The sequence below is a fragment of the Medicago sativa genome, chromosome 2 (genome assembly GCF_051527215.1).
Source record: "Medicago sativa cultivar Bolivia chromosome 2, Bolivia_mono, whole genome shotgun sequence".
Lineage (NCBI taxonomy): Eukaryota > Viridiplantae > Streptophyta > Magnoliopsida > Fabales > Fabaceae > Medicago > Medicago sativa.
In genome coordinates, this window is record NC_140750.1 from 32,713,997 (window position 1) to 32,726,516 (window position 12,520).

The window sequence follows — 12,520 nt, forward strand, 5'->3', positions numbered from 1 at the left end:
CAAATATAGCGTTTATTTATTGACAAAAAGCACTATCCCTCTTAATCTTTTTGGGACAAGGCATTGGTCTCCGGTTCGATTCCAGGTACCAATATTTTTTGTTAATTATCGTTTTTTAATTCGATTCCCCTTATTCTTGTTTTCTTTTTTCTAAATAATCATCGTTTACTTTTTTTAATTTTTTAATAAATTTAATATAATAAATAACATAAGTAATAAATTACTGTCAATAAATACTGAAACCAGAACTCAAACGAGAAATTTTCCCTTTATCCCCAAATTAGTTTTCATCATCTTCCCCCAAATTTCATGATCTTCTCCCTCGTACCCTTGCCGAGAAAATCCCCCCCCCCCCCCCCCCCTCCGCATCCTTAATTCATCCTCTCTGAGAAAACCCTTTTAGCTTCATCCTCCGCTATCAGTTTCACATCGTCCCTCTCGGGCCCTTCCTCCGTGTCCCTTTGCCGTCTCCGCATCAGTTTCTTTTCGCCGTCGTCAAATCCAAACAAACACAGCGAAGTAAGTTTTTTATAACACTGATTTTAGCTTCACTTTAATTTCAACTTTTGTTGTTGAACTAATCTCAGGGTTAAGCTCTTAGTGTTGGATATGGTTTTGAATTTGAATTGATTGAAGTAAATGTTAGTTTATTTTTTTTTTATCATTGTGGGGTCAATTGATTTGTGCGATTTTTTCAACTCAACTCAAAATTAAACTTATACTATTTACAAATTATCATAGGGTTAAGTTCATTGTGTTGAATATGATTTTTGAGTTTGAGTTTATTGAACTTAGGTTTTTCCTCCCAGTACAATCTAATTTTTTGTTTTGGGTTTTATTGATTTGTGTGATATTTGAAGCTCGACTTAAGATTGAACTTTACTATAGAAGTTGCAAAATCAGTTTACACGAGTTGAATATTGCTAAAACAAATCAGTTTAGAGAATTTGTTTTGCAGGAAAATGTTAAATATGTTAGTGGCTATGTTACTTTTATGAGTCCGAACCCTTTGAAAATCGGAGAAAACTTGAAGATGGCCATTCATAAAAAGAACGATTTTAAGGTTTAACAATTCAATTCATTCTTAATCTTTTCACATGATTGACCTATTTAGTATAGAAGCTGGATTATTATTTTGAAAAGAAAAAAAACAACTTAAACTAAGAGACACTTGCATTAGACATGTTTCTTTTTCATTGGGCTTGACTTGGAAAATTGCAGCCCTTAACTAGGAAAATTTAGATAATTTCCATCATAGCCTTGTTTCTTATAATTTGTACTCTATTTCTTTCATTGGACTGGAATTAAGGTGTCTCTAGTTCAGAGAAAGTAGCAATATTAATATGTCAAAATAAGTAGCAACATTATTATGCCAAACAAGAATACTAATAATTAGAACTAAAAGTTGGTGTATATACCTTTTTCTTTTAGTGTAGAATTTTTCATGAGTTGCTGTATAAATAAAATTTGGACTAACTAAAAGCTTGATTGATCCTGTAGGCATATGCAGCTACATAATTTGCTAACTCATGCCTCCATGACTTGAAAGTAAAGATGATATGTTTATCTTAATGTTTCTACGATCAATATTGGTGGCAAACACAAATGTAGGATCCAGTTGCAGGCTCCAGGCATCGAATAGGATGAGTGCTACATTCTTGCTACTCATAAAGATGAATCTTGAGCATGTTTACTGACAAATAAAATGACTTAGGTGCGCTTCTTTTTCAATTAAGTGTAATTATCATAACTATTTTGATGGACTGAAGAATTTAACACTATTGATTGCTCAGCAGATTAGCATAAATGCATGTCACGTTTCAACAACACGCTCTCAAAGGATGAAGTATTTTTGTGTCCTGTTGGTGGGTCTATTACGATAAGCCGATAACAGCTACATAAATACTTGAGTGGAAATTACTAATTAGTGCAGGTAGTACTTTAGCAAATAATTTTTTCTTTTTTGATAGATAATACTTTACCTAATATATGTAGAATTATGTACTTAAGAGTTCATAATATGTATGTTGCACATAAATACAAGTATATCAAAACTGTTATTGAGTAGAGACTGATGCCATTTTGAATTATAAATTTTTGGATGATTTGGTATTACTTTTATAATTATGGACTTGCCTACTTTTATGATTTTTGGGCATTATATGTATGCACCTCTGCTTCTTCTAGGATGCGGCTTTTTTATAAATTTAGTTAAAGAAGCCTTTTATTTGATTCAATTTGTTGTGTTGAGGATGAATACACTTGTTCATGTTCCAGTGTCCAAACAATTTCTTATGGTGTGCTCTTTGTTTGTTACTATTTTTCTTTTTTCTTTGTTACTATTTTTCGTTTTCAGTGTGAGGTTAATCAACTACTGTATATTCTAATATGATTGTTTTTCTAAGTTCTTTTGTGTGTGACAGATAATCCTTCGTTAATATTATTTTAAATGCAGGTTGTGATGTTTGCTTGTGTTATGCGAGATGAAGCACAAACACCTCTAAGCTTAGGCGTTTGCGCTGTCCAACACTCGTATGACTCTTGTACGCCACGTTTCAGACAATTATTTTTTCTTTGCTTCGACGTACTTTGGACACATCTTAGCCTTATAGATATGACTACCTTTTATTTGTGCAGATGAATGATATCTTCTTTTTATGGACTAAGGCTTATGTAAAAGGGACCTATATAGCTCCGTCTAAGTTGGGTGTACTTGACGAAATTGGAGCTACCAAAATTTGAAAGTGCATCATGATTTTTGATAAGTTTATTTTATTTTAATATTATTTCCTTTTTGAACTATTTTACTTCAATTGCATATTATTATATTTCAAGAATAAATATTTGATGGATTGAGTCTTGGAGCAAAAGAAAGGAGTCTGGAGCTGATTCGGAGCAAAAATATGAAGATTTGGAGACAAAAATATATCTCCCCCAAGTCAGAAGCTTGGCACGGCCCGTGCTAAGGCTGGCACGGTCGTGCCACCCTCCAGGAGTGCCTTTTGCTGCTTTTGCTTAGGATTTAAGCTACTCTATTCTGGTTTTGACCAAAAAGCCCGCAGTTGCCATGTGGAACATTCTAGTGATGTAATTGCTTATATTCTAAGTCGAATGTATCCTATAAATAGAGTAGCTAGCCATCGCAAACAAATCATCTTTATTCTTGGAATTCAATAAGTGACAATTGTCTTTCTCAATAAAGTTTTTCTTTTATTTCTTTACTTTCTTGTTATTTTATTTATGTTCTTCTTCTCCTTCTCTATGTTTACGATGAACATGAGTGAGTGGACTTCTCTTGTCTTAGGATTGTTGGATAAGTCTAATGACGTAATCCTAATCAAACCAAACCATAAACCCTAATTTTATATAAGTTTACTTTCTAATCTAATTTCACCGTTTTTATAATGAATTAACAATTACCGAACTAAGAAGCGAACACGAAGGGTTTTGTAATTGTTAATTCATCATCTCAAATATCAATTCATAAAGCAAACACGAAACTTTGATATTGGAACAAGTGAAATTAGACAAGGGCTGCGAGAATAGTCTAGCAAACCTTGAGACACATAAAGTTTCGTTCTTCAAGGATTCTAATAACAATCAACCATGAGAATAGGCTTGATTGTTAGAGGAACACAATCACTGACTTCGAGAGAAACTTTGATACGCTAAAGAGAAACTTGTCTTTAGAAAGTAAGCCAATTATAAAGTTAGAAGTTTAGGGTTTGTTTGTGAAGGATTCGTTGTTATGATAAACCAATAATCTCAAAGCTCCTTTTATTATTATATTTACAACCAACTGAAACCCTCAACTTTACAACTTGCTTCTCTTCTAATCATCAAATTAAAGTTAATTGAATTAAACAACTCCCTGTCGGAACGATGCTCTTTTTTATTACTACTTCGATAGACCGTGCACTAGCGGTTTATTCCATCAAGTTTTTTAGTTTGATGAGTCAATAATTAGTTAGTTTTACTATAATATTTAGTTTCATCTTTACTTTTTTATTTTTTTTTATTCTTTCTTTTTCTATTTCTTTCTTTTGCCTTTAACTTCTTGGGAAGCATGAAATAATAATGATATGACTAAGGAACACACTCTTAAAGACTATGCAATCTCATCTTCAGATGAGTGATACGATGTTATTGTGTACCCAACAGTTGAGGACAATTTTGAAATAAAATCTGCACTTATTCACTTAGTGCAGCAAAATCAATTTTTCGGATCACCCACTGAGGATCCGAATGATCATATTTCAACTTTTTTAAGACTCAGTAGAACCTTGAATGCAAACCAAGAGGCCATAAGGCTGCACCTTTTTCCTTTTTTCCTTAGGGGATACAGCTAGTGCTTGGTTTCATTCATTGGAAATCGGTTCTATCATGGCACCAAATGAGACAAGCTTTTCTTGCCCGATTCTTTCCCTATTCTAAAACTGTTCAATTAAGGAATCAAATCATACAATTCACTCAAAAAGATGGAGAATCTCTTTACGATGCTTGGGAGTGTTTCAAAGAAATGCTTAGACTTTGTCCCCATCATGGTTTAGAGAAGTGGCTTATTATTCACACTTTTTATGACGGTCTTTTGTGTACCACAAAAATTTATGTTGATGCAGCTGCAGGTGGAGCTTTGATGAATAAAACTTACATAGCAGCATATGCTTTGATCGAGGACATGGCACAAAACCACTATCAGTGGACAAGTGAGAAAGTCATCACTGCTTCTTCACACTCTAAAAAAGAGGCAGATCTGTATGAAATTTCTTCCCTTGATCATCTAGCTGCTAAGGTTAACCCACTCACACAAAAATTTGATAAAATGAATACTAGTGCTGTCACACCTGCCCCTGTATCACCTTCTTGTGAAGTTTGTCATGTATTTGGCCATATTGGCATTGATTGACAACTAGGTAATGTTGTTTGAGGTCCTGAGCAAGTAAATTATGCTCAATATAATCAAGGGTTTAGAAACAACCAATTTTTTTTCAAACCCCTCAAAATCTTTTTGGACAACAAACAACACCACCCAGTTATGCAAACAACCAAAGAGTCCCTCAAATTGGAATTTTTTTTAGAAAATTATTGTATAAATCAATCCGAGCAGCTCCAAGAGCTTAAAAATCAAACTGAATTTTTGAATGACTCTCTTGCCAAACTTACATCGAAAGTGGACTCCATTTCTACTCACCAAAAATTGCTAGAGACTCAAATCTCTCAAGTATCCCAACAAGCGGCTGCTTCCTCTCCTACCTCCGAAATTCTTTTGGGCCAAACCAAAACCAACCCCAAAGGCCATATAAGTGCTATTACTCTTAGGGAAGGTAAACAATTAGAGGACCCTGTTGTAAAAGTTAAGAACAATGAAGGAGAGATAGGGAGTGATGAGCCTCAAAGTGAGAAAGCCATAGGAGAGAATGAAAAGCCATTTGTTTCACCATCTCATGAGCCTGAAATTCCATTAACACAAGGTTTTGTTAAATCCAAGTTAGATGACCAGTTTAGGAATTTTATTGAAATACTTCCAAAAAAATTGCCACCTAAACTTAAGAATCTAGGGAGTTTTCCCATACCATGTGTTATAGGATCCGAGATTATAGAAAGAGTCATGTGTGATTTGGGAGAGAATGTTAGTTTGATGCCATTGTCCCTTTCTGAAAGATTGGGTATAGGATAGTTAAACCACTTTCTAACTGTCAAGATAATAACTCTAAACGAGCGCTTCGTGGGAGGCAACCCATGAATTTAATTGCTTTATTTTTGTTTGTTTTGTGTTATTTTGTTGTGTAGGTACTTGTCCAAGATGATACGAAGAAAAAAAATGGAAAAAAAAATTGTGCCTAAGACCAGAGGCTAGGCACGGCCCGTGCTTATGGTGGCACGTCCGTGCCTATGAAAAAAAAATTAGGGAAGAAGATTGCTGGCTCAGATGATGATGCAGGGAGGAAGAAATCAATAGTCATGAACCATGACATCGAATTCAAAGATACCAAATAAAGGAATATGTACAAGATGATGGTGGTGATGAAGAGGAGGTACGTGCACAACACCATGAACAAAAAGCCGGTGAAAACTATAATGATGAACGGTGGGCATGGATGCAAACTGAAGTTCAAGGAATAAGCATCAAGCAACAAAAACAAGGTGTTGAAAGGAATGATGTCCAAAGGAGCAATCGAATAAATGAAGAAAACAATCAAATGCTCCGAAACATGATGCAACACCATCACCTCCAAAGTCCACATTATGGACCTCAATAAAATTGTGAGCTCTCTTCTTCTTCTTCTTCTTCTTCTTCTTCTTCTTCTTCTTCTTCTTCTTCTTCTTCTTCTTCTTCTTCTTCTTCTTCTTCTTCTTCTTCTTCTTCTTCTTCTTCTTCTTCTTCTTCTTCTTCTTCAACATGAATTAACCCTAATTTTATGTCTAATGACATAATCTTAATCAAACCAAGCTTTCAACCTTAATTTTATGTAACCCTAGTTTCTAATCTAAATTCACCGTTTTAACATGAATTACCATTATCAAACTGTAGAAGCGAAAGTGGAGGGTTTGATAATTGTTAATTCATTATCTCAAATATCAATTCATAAAACGAAAGTGGAGTTTTGATATTCGAACAAGTGAATTTAGACAAGGATTGCGAAACTTGAAAATAGTCTAGCAAACCTTGAGACACATAAAGTTTCGAGCTTCAAGGATTCCAAAGGCAATCAACCATGAAAATAGGCGTGGTTGCTAGAGGAACACACTCACTGAGACCGAAAGGAGATGTGATAGGCCAAAGAGAAACTTGTCTTTAGAAATTAGGTCTAACATAAAGTTATAAGTTTAAAGGTTTGGTTTGTGAAGGGTTTGTCACCATGACGAACCGATAATCTCAAGGCACCTTTTTATTATTATAGTTATTTCTCTTTTAATTAAAAATTCAAACTTTAATCTCGAACTTTCATCTAATCATTATTTAAAGTTAATTGAATTCATAACTCCCTGTCGGAACGATACTCTTTTATTACTACACCGGTAGAACCGTGCACTTGCGGTTTTATCCCATCAAGGATGAAATATTTTATTCATATATTCCATGAAGACATCTGGCGCTTTAGATACTCCAAATGGCATCACAGAATACTCATAGTGTCCATACCTCATTCGGAACGCGGTTTTTGGATATATCTTCCGCCTTTACTCTAATATGATGATATCCTGATCTCAAATCAATCTTGCTGAACACTTCCGCACCAACCAGCTGATCCATCAAATCATCAATCCTTGGAAGCGGATACCGATTCTTAATCGTCACCTTGTTCAATTGTCCATAATCCACACACAACCTCATGCTGCCATCCTTCTTCTTAACCAACAACATTGGAGCACCCCAAGGAGAAACACTCGGCCTAATGAACTGCTTCTCGATCAACTCTTCCAACTGCTTCTTCAACTCACTCAACTCTGATGCAGACATCCGATATGGCGCAATCGAAATAGGACTCATTCCTGGTACCAAATCAACTGCAAACTCAACTTCCCTCTCCGACTGTAATTTGGTAATCTCGTCCGAAAAAACTTCTAGAAACTCTTGCACTACCGGCAAATCACCAATTCATTCTCATTACTTTCCTTCAATGATGCAAGCATCATAAACACACAAGCTTCACTGTCCAAAGACTTCTTTACTTGCTCCGCGGTCAAGAACTTATCACCTACCTCCGCTACCAGCTTAGAAAATGTTATACTCTTGGTTAAGCAGTTAATGCTGACACCAAAAGTCAACATCCAAATGCTTCAACGGAAGACACAAAAGATCCAACTCAAAAACAACAGGAACCTTAACACAAAGCACAACCAACTGAGCCTCTGCAGCCAAAGATACCTTCCCTTGCCAGACCAACACACTAGAAGCAACCTACTACTCCCCCACTACGCTCAAACCTACCTAAAAGAACAAAACAACACAACAAGTACCAAAGGTAACTCAATACCATTCGTATACAACAGGAAATTCAACGAATACTAGTCCGAACAAGACCGACCACGACTCTGATACCAACTTGTAACGCCCTATTTCTATTAAAGCGATAATACACGCGAATAATGCAAATATTCAAGAAATAGATGCTACTTATTCACATCAAAAATTCAAACAACATGCATATATAAAAATCCTTAACAGTCGCAGCGGATATAAATCATACATCATCAAAGTATACATGTCATAAGATCATCATACATCCACAAATAACATCTCCAAACCTGACATATGGGCAAAATATCCATAACATAAACAAATCCAAAAAATCATACATAAACAAATCCAAAAAATCATAAAGACTGAGACCTAATCAGAGCCTAATCTATGACTCTAACGGATAAACAGAGGAAGCTCTCGCTATCCTCAAGCAACTCACCAAGAAGCAATCAAATTAATCCTGCACGCCGTCTACCCATTCATACAAATAGGTAGGCGTTCCACCACATGCCATTGGGGGTTAGCTTCACATCAATCATAATCAAACATAAACAAGCATAAGCATTCAAGGGTTCATGCATAACTTATATACACAACCACCCCTCCTAGAATACTAACATCACATGAATATTGTCCCCCATTCCATACACATCATGTTATCACAATTCTAACATAGTATAGCAAGCATATTCAATTTCTAATCAAGTCATCGACGTAAGCTCATCATTTATCAACATCAATCAAAGAAAGGATTACTCACCTTAGTCCTCATTTAGCATACTTAACTCAACAAGTACAATTCATCATTTCAAAGTTATAAGAAAGCAATCATCATTATCAAAGGAATCACCAAATCATATATATATACATATACAATTCTATCCTCATTACTATTATCAAAATAATTATCATCAAATAGATTCACCAATGTACATATACACCAACTCGCAGAAATCACAACATTCAACAAATTTCACCAATGCAAAAATTAACCAAGTCACGTATTCAATTATGACACAATTCATCAACCATTCAAATGTCACAAGTATGTATTCATCAATCACACTTATCATCAAATAATCATCATCAACATATAAATAATTAAGACTCATGCCAATTATGTTATGCGCCTATTCACGACACATATGTGCATGTGGTACCAAATCACCTCAAGGTCGTCACCTCATGATGCAACAAAAACATCATATGTAAAATATCACGCCCGTCTTACATTTTGGATATAAACATCTGTCACCATCAGTCATGTATGCATGAACATATGACTCAACAACAATGCATATGTTCACACAAACAATTCACCAACATGTAATTCACCAATTACATTCATTCACCAAATACATATGCCAATAAGACTCATACAAGGGTGGACAATGCGCCTATACATGATTCCTAAATGCATGCGGTACCATCACCAACAAGGTCGTCACCCTGATGCAACAAAAACATCGTATGTAAGATTTCACACCCGTTTTACATTTTGGATATAAAATCTGTCACCATCAGTCATGTATGCATGAACATATGACTCAACAACAATGCATATGTTCACACAAACAATTCACGTCATCATCACCATTCACTTAGCATATATGCAATCACCAACAAAGTCACCATTGTAACACCCCAATTTTTAAATATTAATTTATTGATATTATTGTTATATAATATTAGTAATATTAATATTACTAGGAATTGTCTGTTTAATGTTTTCAATATATGTTGTAGGATTGTGGGTATTTAGTGAATAGATGAACTAGTGAATTGTTGAAAAATAGAAGATTATGAGATATTAAGGAGTAAAGAATATTTTTAGCAAATATAAGAGAATAGAGGCGTATTAGTAAAAAAGAGGTTTAATTAAGTAAGTTGAGTAGTGTTTTAATTAAAATAAATAGAAGAGGTGTAAATAGTGGAGCCTAATAGTTATAATAGAATAATAACAAACTCTAGAGGTGGAGATAGTAATATGAAAATATTAGCAACAAACCTAGAGGTAATCTGAAAAGATTAGTAACAAACTCAATTAAAGCTTATAAATAGAGAAGAGAATTAGAGAGAAAGGGTTACCGAGAAGAGAGAAACGAGACGGCAAAAGAAAGGCTAGGGTTGTGGAGTAAAGAGGCAATGGAGGCAAAGAGAGAGGAGCTTAGGAAGAGATTCGTAGGAATTCATCAGTTTACCAAAACTAGAGGTAAGAGGGAAGTCTCTATTCACCACAAGGGTTGTAAGAACATATGGGTAGTGAAGGGTTTGTGTTTTTCTTTCTTGTTTTCATGATCCTTTGATAAATTTATGTTAAATTCATACTCTAATTTGTTTGTTGTGATTATATGTTTAATTATTGAGATTTATAATATTTTGGTGGCTTTATTATATCTATTCTTCGATTGCTAGTTAACAGTTAGGTATAATATGTATAATCACATTGTGTTCATATATGATAGTGTCACTGATGGCTTTATTATTTACTATAGATATATACATATGTTTATCTATGCCTATATGTTTTCATTCTTTTTATGCGTATTTATAAATCGGTGTAATGAATAGCACAGTACTGCAATGATTTTTTTTTTCGCTACATGTAAATCTATGGGGTCATGTGGGTCAACAATTAACCTTAATGATTTGGTAATATAGTTGCTTTTAGATTTATATTATTTTGATGACCTGTAGGTGTAGGTATTAAAAAGGGAAATTTCAATGGTTTATCATGTTCACTATACTGTGAAATTCAAAACTAACTTTCAATTCACGCTATCATTAGGCATGTTGTTCCTAAATTCATATTTTCACTCTAATTTCTAATTAAAATCAGTTTCTCTATTTTGTTTTGACTTTGGTTCCATCGTTTCGATTCTCCCGTAGATAAATGTTTTGTGCTATCCATACTCGATTTGAAAATGGGCACACTTTGGCAATGAGTAATTCAATAATAATAATAATTCAGTTTTATATACAAATTAAAGTGAGTTTTATATCTTTAAGAATGCATGTCAATTGTGTATATAGCTGCAATTGAATATTCAGTTCTGTGATGTTATTTACTTATTATTAAATATCATTAGAGGTGTATAGGTATGACCTTAGCGTGTTCGACAATTTATTTAATTGAATTTAATTTTTTTTTAATTACTAATTATATTTTAGATTGAAGTGTTGACTAGTGTTTATATTCATTTATAAAGATTTCGAATTATGATTGAATCATATTAGGAGATGAATATGTTTATCATGTAGCTATTCCTGCCATTGATAATTGTGACTCGAATGACTATACTGATGATTTTTGGTGACTTGCTACTACTTGTATATACTTGTACATGTTCATGGAAGAATGGATACCATTGTAGGTCAAAATAATATATTCTATTTTTTTTATAAGAGATTTTGTAGAGATGAATTATTTGAAGATGTGTGTTTTAAAGATGTGTTATATAAAGATGTGCTATTTGAATATGTGTTATATAAAGATGTGATATTTGACGATGGTGCTATTTAAAGATGTGTATTTATCGAGTCATATAAAGATGTGCATTCTCGAGTCATTTCTTGGTGTTCATGCATTCATGGTCAGTCCGATTTAAAGATGTGATTTAAAGATGGGGGATAAATCAGTAACATACTTCTGATATCCAAAACCTGTACCACATGCATATAGAGTCGAGTTAGGGACATTGCATACATAACTGCAAGTCTATTTGAAGATGTGAAATTCAAGGAGGTTTTATTTAAAGATGTGTTACTATTTAAAGATCGTGATTATTCAATGATGTGCTTCTATGTGGTTATGTGTGAATGAGTTATATTTGCTAAATGTCTATTCAATACTCTTAAATGTTGTTGATGCTTACTTGCCATTATAAGATGTTGATTGATGCTTCCTAATTTTATTATATTTATGTATATGTTTAAAAGAGAACATTATCTGTCTGTGATGTATACATGCTTGAATATAATTAACGTGCTCTTTTATCTGAATCTATACATGTGCTTATGCATCTCTTGTGTTGGATATATTCTCACCCCCTTAAATTTGGACTGTACTCTCGCCGGGTACAGGTTCGCAGGAAGAAGATAATTAAGAGCAGTGAGTAGCTGGAGAGGTCGTTGGCGCCTCCTCATTTATTTATTTGCATTTTTGGAGTTTTATAGAGTCGGTGCTCTGATTAGTAACACTAAGAGTCGGGACATCCTTTTATTTATTTTCCAGACTTTGTTTTAGAATTCATTTTGAATTCAGTATTTTTGGAGATTTTATGATGTGACAGTTTTAGTGATGTCTTTTTTTTAGAATTATCCCACTGTGATATTTTTGAAGTTATATTTAATTTATTTTGGATTTTAGAATATGTGTGACACCCTTGCGTGTTTACTTATTTGAATAAATTTTTATTATGAAAATAAAATGTGGAAATAGGGTGTTACAACCATCACTTAACATATATGCATTCACCAAAAATATCACAATCAATTAACATATATGTATTCACCATCAATATCACAATTAATCAACATATATGTATTCACCAA

At 33.8% G+C, this 12,520-nt stretch overlaps 1 long non-coding RNA gene and 1 other non-coding gene across 5 annotated transcripts; one reads left to right on the forward strand and one right to left on the reverse strand.

Annotated features, from left to right (window-relative positions):
- Window positions 1-351: 351 nt before the first annotated feature.
- Window positions 352-3,221, forward strand: LOC146946331 (uncharacterized). 4 transcript variants are annotated; one of them, XR_015028238.1, is made up of 5 exons: window positions 352-519; window positions 1,501-1,714; window positions 1,794-1,933; window positions 2,456-2,543; window positions 2,638-3,221. It is a non-coding gene; the product is annotated as an uncharacterized LOC146946331 (long non-coding RNA). The 4 variants fall into 4 exon arrangements; XR_015028236.1 differs by having other exon boundaries at window positions 1,797-1,933; XR_015028239.1 differs by having other exon boundaries at window positions 503-519; window positions 1,511-1,714; window positions 1,797-1,933.
- Window positions 3,222-4,441: 1,220 nt separating this feature from the next.
- On the reverse strand, window positions 4,442-4,548 carry LOC146946332 (small nucleolar RNA R71). The gene has a single exon (XR_015029496.1). It is a non-coding gene; the product is annotated as a small nucleolar RNA R71 (small nucleolar RNA).
- Between the last annotated feature and the right edge of the window lie 7,972 nt (window positions 4,549-12,520).